Consider the following 6,000-nt stretch of genomic DNA (forward strand, 5'->3'; position numbering starts at 1 on the left):
AAGTAATATGATAGTAGTGGTAACGATGGCAAAAGGTAATGGTAGCAAAAGTAATATTTTTGGGTTTTGTATTGATTGTAACAATAGCAACGGAAAAGTAAATAAGCGAAGAACAATATAGGAAAAGCTCATAGGCAATGGATCGGTGATAGAGAATTACGCCGGATGCGATCGATCATGTAACAGTCATAACCTAGAGTGACACGGAACTAGCTCCAGTTCATCAATGTAATGTAGGCATGTATTCCGAATATAGTCATACGTGCTTATGGAAAAGAACTTGCATGACATCTTTTGTCCTACCCTCCCGTGGCAGCGGGGTCCTATTAGAAACTAAGGGATATTAAGACCTCCTTTTAGTAGAGTACCAGACCAAAACATTAACACATAGTGAATACATGAACTCCTCTAACTACGGTCATCACCGGTAAGTATCCCGATTATTGTCACTTAGGGGTTAATGGATCATAACACATAATAGGTGACTATAGAGTTGCACGAAGGATCAAGAAATCTCATATATTGATGAAAACATAATAGGTTCAGATCTAAAATCATGGCACTCGGGCCCTAGTGACAAGCATTAAGCATAGCAAAGTCATAGCAATATCAATCTCAGAACATAGTGGATACTAGGGATCAAACCCTAACAAAGCTAACTTGATTACATGATAAATATCATCCAACCCATCACCGTCCAGCAAGCCTACGATGGAATTACTCATGCACGGCGGTGAGCATCATGAAATTGGTGATGGAGGAAGGTTGATGATGACGATGGCCACGGATTCCCCTCTCCGGAGCCCCGAACGAACTCCAGATCAGCCCTCCCGAGAGAGTTTAGGGCTTGGCGGCGGCTCCGTATCGTAAAACACAATGAATCCTTCTCTCTGATTTTTTTTCTCCTCGAAAGTGAATATAAGGAGTCAAGGTGGATGGCGGTGGAGCATCAGGGGGCCCACATGGTAGGGGGGGCACGCCCAGGGGGTAGGGCGCGCCCCCACCCTCGTGGACAGGGTGTGGGACCCCTGACGTGGATCTTTATTCCAGTATTTTTTATATTTTCCAAAAATAATCTCCGTTGATTTTCAGGTCATTCCGAGAACTTCTATTTCTACACAAAAATAACACCATGGCAATTCTGCTGAAAACAGCGTCAGTCCGGGTTAGTTCCATTGAAATCATGCAAGTTAGAGTCCAAAACATGGGAAAAAGTGTTTGGAAAAGTAGATACGATGGAGACGTATCAGCAGGGCTGCTGCCGAGGAGGCTGGCAAGGGGGCCGCCGGGGAGGCCGGCAAGGCCGCTGCCGAGGAGGAGGTGGTTGATGACCAACCTTCCTCCTTCGCTGCCTCTAGCTCGGGCCGATACCTGAGGGTGAGCGATGACCTATTCATCCACCTCCTAGGAACGGCGAGCACCGGGGCGCCCGTCGCGGGTGAGGTGTTTGATAACGAGGTGCTCGCCGCCACCGGGCTTGAGGTTGTTGACGAGCCGAGCACCGGTGGCGGCAGTTCCCAGGAAGAGCGGCTCCTCCATGCCATGATCGCCAACTTCCAGAAGCTCCAGGCGCTTCACCGTGCCCACCTAGACAAGGCCAAGTCCAGGATGGCGGTGGTGGACAAGGTGGAGGCGGACCTTGAGGAGTGCGTCGTCGAGGCGCAGGCTTGGTTCCGCCAGGCCCACAAGGACTTGAAGGCCGCCCAGGACGCGCTGACTGAGCGCAACCTGGCCCTTGTCATGAAGCAGGCCAACATCGGGAAGGCCCAGGAACTGGCGAAGCAGGAGGACGCCCAGGCCGAGGCTACTCGGCACCAGCAGCAGGCCGTGCTAAACTCCCAGGAGGAGGACCTTGCCGCGTGTGAGGAGAAGCTTGCCGCAACGCTCCGCGGCAAGGACGAGGAGGTGGAGAAGCTTGTCGTGCAGCGGACCCAGGAGCTGGAGCAGAGGCACAGGGACGCACTCTATGCCCAGGCTCTGGTTCATACTGGCAAGGTGAAGGAGCTGGAGGTGGAGCGGGATGGGCTGAAGGATCAGGTCCTGAAGCTGTCCAAGGAGAAGGACACGCTCAACGGTGCCCTCGTTGAGGCGCAGGGCGCAGTCCTCGCCAAGTCCAGACAGCTTTCCGAGGCCAATAACTCCATCAAAGACCTCAAGCTGAAGCTAGAGAATCTCAAGGGGATGCTCTCAGAGGCCAAAGCCCGTGAGGAGACCCTGGCCAAGGATCTGGAGGCCGAGAGGCAGCTGCGGAAGAACAAAGCCGCCAACCACAAGGAGTTTGTGGAAGGCGAGAACCGCTGGATCGGCAGCCTCGAAGACATTGCCGGCAGGATCACCGCAAAGCTAGCTGGCATGGGGATGCCAAACGTGATGTACACCCCGGAGCGCAACGTGAGTCCCAATGCCAAGCTAACCGTATTCTTCGAGGGTGTCCTTGGAGCCCTGGAGCATCTTCGCTCCAGCAGGGCGGCCTCTCTAGCCGATGAGGCCCAGAAGCTTTGCCGGGGTGCCATGACCAAGGTCCTCACCAAGGTGGCGCACTGGAACCCCAACCTCGACTTCGACGCCGCGCTAGAGAGCTTACCGGAGGATGCGGACCTTGCGGCGCTCGAGGAGCGTATCAAGCCTATCATCAGCCGCATCGACAGAATCTAGAGGGTGGAGGGCCTGCACCGGGATTAGGCACCCCGTTTCTCATTGCCGCTGCAGGTTCATGACCAAGACAATTTATATCTTTACTTAGAACCGCAGCAACAATTGATGTAATATAACTCTGTAGTACTTTGGAAAACGATGCATGTTATTGTCCTGTTTGATCCCCCTTTGCATGTCCACCCTACGTTAATCGGGTAGGCTTGTCGGCTCGTAACCCAAGCCATGGCGCCTTGAGGACGGATCCCCAATAGCCTGCCCGGTATGCTTGCTGCCAGGCGAACCACCTTACCGCTCTCAACGCGGCCGCTCGAACTGTCGAGCTTGACTCGAGTCAGAATCGAGAACGTTGCCGATTACGAAAGGCTACCCTACAGATCCCGACGCGGCTGCTTGGGCTGTTGAGCAGACTCGAAACAGAGCAAGAGTGTTGCCAATAGCGGGAGTGTAACACCCAGATAATCATGCTATAGTAATCCCGCGATAATGATGCCACGTGGCCACGGTTACTCTTGCTAACCTATTGCTAGTTCAAAACCGATTCAAATTCAAATTTAAAATAAAGTTAAATAATAAAAGTTTTCAAAAATTAAAACAAAGATGCTCGGTGTGTGCAAATAAATGCCCGGGAATTTATGGTGTAGTAAACACATTTTTATAAAAGGCCTAAATAATTTAAAATGATTTAAAACAGAAAAGTAAATAAATAAAACAAAATAAAATACAAAAGAAAAAAACTAAACAAAAAATAAAAAACAAAGAAAAGGCCCCCCTGGCCAACTGGGCCAGAAGGCCCAGCTGGCAGACCCATTTGGCCCAGCCGGCCCCTCCAGTCTCTCCTTATCCTCACCAGGGGGAAACCCCACCCACCAACACCTCCACTCACCCCCACGAAATATCTCCCCCCTCTCTCTCTCCCGATTGGATCGGGATCGAGAGGAGGCCGCCGTCGCCGCCCCCACGCCAGGACCACGCCGCCTCGCTGTTGGACGCCGCCACGCCGGAGCCCCTCCACCGGCCTGCCTCCTCTACGCCGCCGTCCCCGTCGACCACCCCGACTCCCACTGCCCTATTCCCTACGCCCCCATGTGAGCCCCGCCACCGCGCTCATCTCCGCATGCCCCTCCTCGCTCCCTCGCTGCTCCTCACGCCACCCCGCGATCGTGCACGCACGCGTCCACGCGGCCACAACCGCGGCCCCGCTCACCCACGTCTCACACTCGCGCGCGCCCGCGCCGTCCCACGCGCGCACGCCACCCGCGTCCCGTGCCGCGGCCACTCCCGGCTCCTGCTGCCACACCGCACTCCACCCCGTCCACCCGCTGCTGCGGCCACGCCGGCCCACCCCGCCTCATCCCCTGCTCTTCCCGCTCCAGCGCCCACCCGCTGCCGGCCGCGCCTCCTACTGCGGCGCCGTTCACCGTAGAACCGCGCTCTGGCCGCGCTTGCGCGCGCAACCGCGCCGGCCTGCGCCCTCCTTGCCTCATGTCTGCCTCGCCGCGTGACGCGCCGGCTCCGCCGCTCTGCCTGCTGCTTGCCACTGCTGCCCCGCGCGCCGACGCGCCCCTGCCGCTGCTCTACATCGCCCCGTCACCGCCCGCATGCGCCACCGCGCGCATATGTTACCCCGCTCGCCTCCTCTCCTCAGGACCGCCCGCGGCCACCCCGTCGGCCACCGCGACCATCTGCACCCGCCTTCGACGCACTAGCCCCCGCTCCAGTCCCTCCCTTCGCCGTTGTCGTACGCCCATGCCCGCTCAATCTCGTCCTGGCCACGGCCTCGCCTTGCCCCCCCCGGACGGCCTCAGCGCGGGCGACACCACGCCCAGGGCCAGTCGCCCGCTCGCCCGTGCCCGCTAACGCCGGCCCGCTATGGCCCCTGGGGTCTGTGACAAATGGGGCCCACGCCCCCAGAACGTTATTAAAAAAAGAAGTATTTAAAAAATAAATAGTAATTAAATTAATTAATTCAAGAATTAATTAAGTTACTCAATCATAATTAGATTAATCTAATCACTAATTATCTCTAATTAAACATGCTAATTAAATGTTAACAAAAAAATTAGCCTGGGTCTATGATAGGTGGGTCCCACTAGACCCACAGGCCAGGTTTGACTCTGGTCAGCTGGGTTTGACCTGCTGACGTCATGGTGATGTCATGCTGACATCACCTTTCACTGTTCTGGATAATGTTCTATTAAAATAATTAATTAAATGCTAAAAATGATTTAAATCTTTTAAAATCAATATAAAATAAACCATAGCTCGGATGGAAAAACTTTGTACATGAAAGTTGCTCAGAACGACGAGACAAACCCAGATACGTAGCCCGTTCGTCCGCCACACATCCCTAGCATAGTGAACATGCAACTTTCCCCCTCCAGTTCATCTGCCTGAAAATGCGAAACATCGGGAATACTTTCTCGGATGTTTCCCCCCTTCACCAGTACCACCTCATACCGTGTTAGAGCACCCCTAGCACCGCTACTTGTCATGTCATGCATCACTATGCATCTGATTGCTTAATATTTATTGTTTCTCCCCCCTCTTCTCTCGCTAGACACCGAGACCGACGCCGCTGCTACCCAGTACGACTACGGTGTTGACGACCCCTCTCTCTTGCCAGAGCAACCAGGCAAGCCCCCCCTTGATCACCAGATATCGCCTACTCTCCTCTATACTTGTAACACCCCGGATGTAACTTTCCCTATTTGTACTCCAACTCTTGCCGTTTCCGGCGTTAAGTTATATTTATTTCCTTGGGTTCGGGTTTTTGTCTCCGTGTGTTGTTGTCGTTGTCATGCATCTCATATCATGTCATCATGTGCATTGCATTTGCATACGTGTTCATCTCATGCATTCGAGCATTTTCCCCGTTGTCCGTTTTGCATTCCGGCGCTTCGTTCTCCTCCGGTGGCCATTTCTAACTTTCTTTCGTGTGTGGGGATTAAACATTTCCGGATTGGACCGAGACTTGCCAAGCGGCCTTGGTTTACTACCGGTAGACCGCCTGTCAAGTTTCGTATCATTTGGACTTCGTTTGATACTCCAACGGTTAACCGAGGGACCAAAAAGGCCTCGTGTGTGTTGCAGCACAACACCCCTCCAATTTGGCCCAAAACCCACCTAACTCTGCTCCATCATCTAGAGCGTTCGACCACGATCGCGTGGCCGAAAACCGCACCTCATTTGGACTCCCCTAGCTCCCTCTATGCCTATAAATAGGTCCCCCTCGAAATATCCCGGATCCCCTCTCCCCGAAACCCTAAATCCACACATCGCGCGCGCCAGACATTGTCTGCCGGCGCCGGACACGCCGCGCCGCCGCCCGCAGCCACTGGAAGGGCG

Source organism: Triticum dicoccoides, chromosome 4A, assembly GCF_002162155.2.
Source record: "Triticum dicoccoides isolate Atlit2015 ecotype Zavitan chromosome 4A, WEW_v2.0, whole genome shotgun sequence".
Lineage (NCBI taxonomy): Eukaryota > Viridiplantae > Streptophyta > Magnoliopsida > Poales > Poaceae > Triticum > Triticum dicoccoides.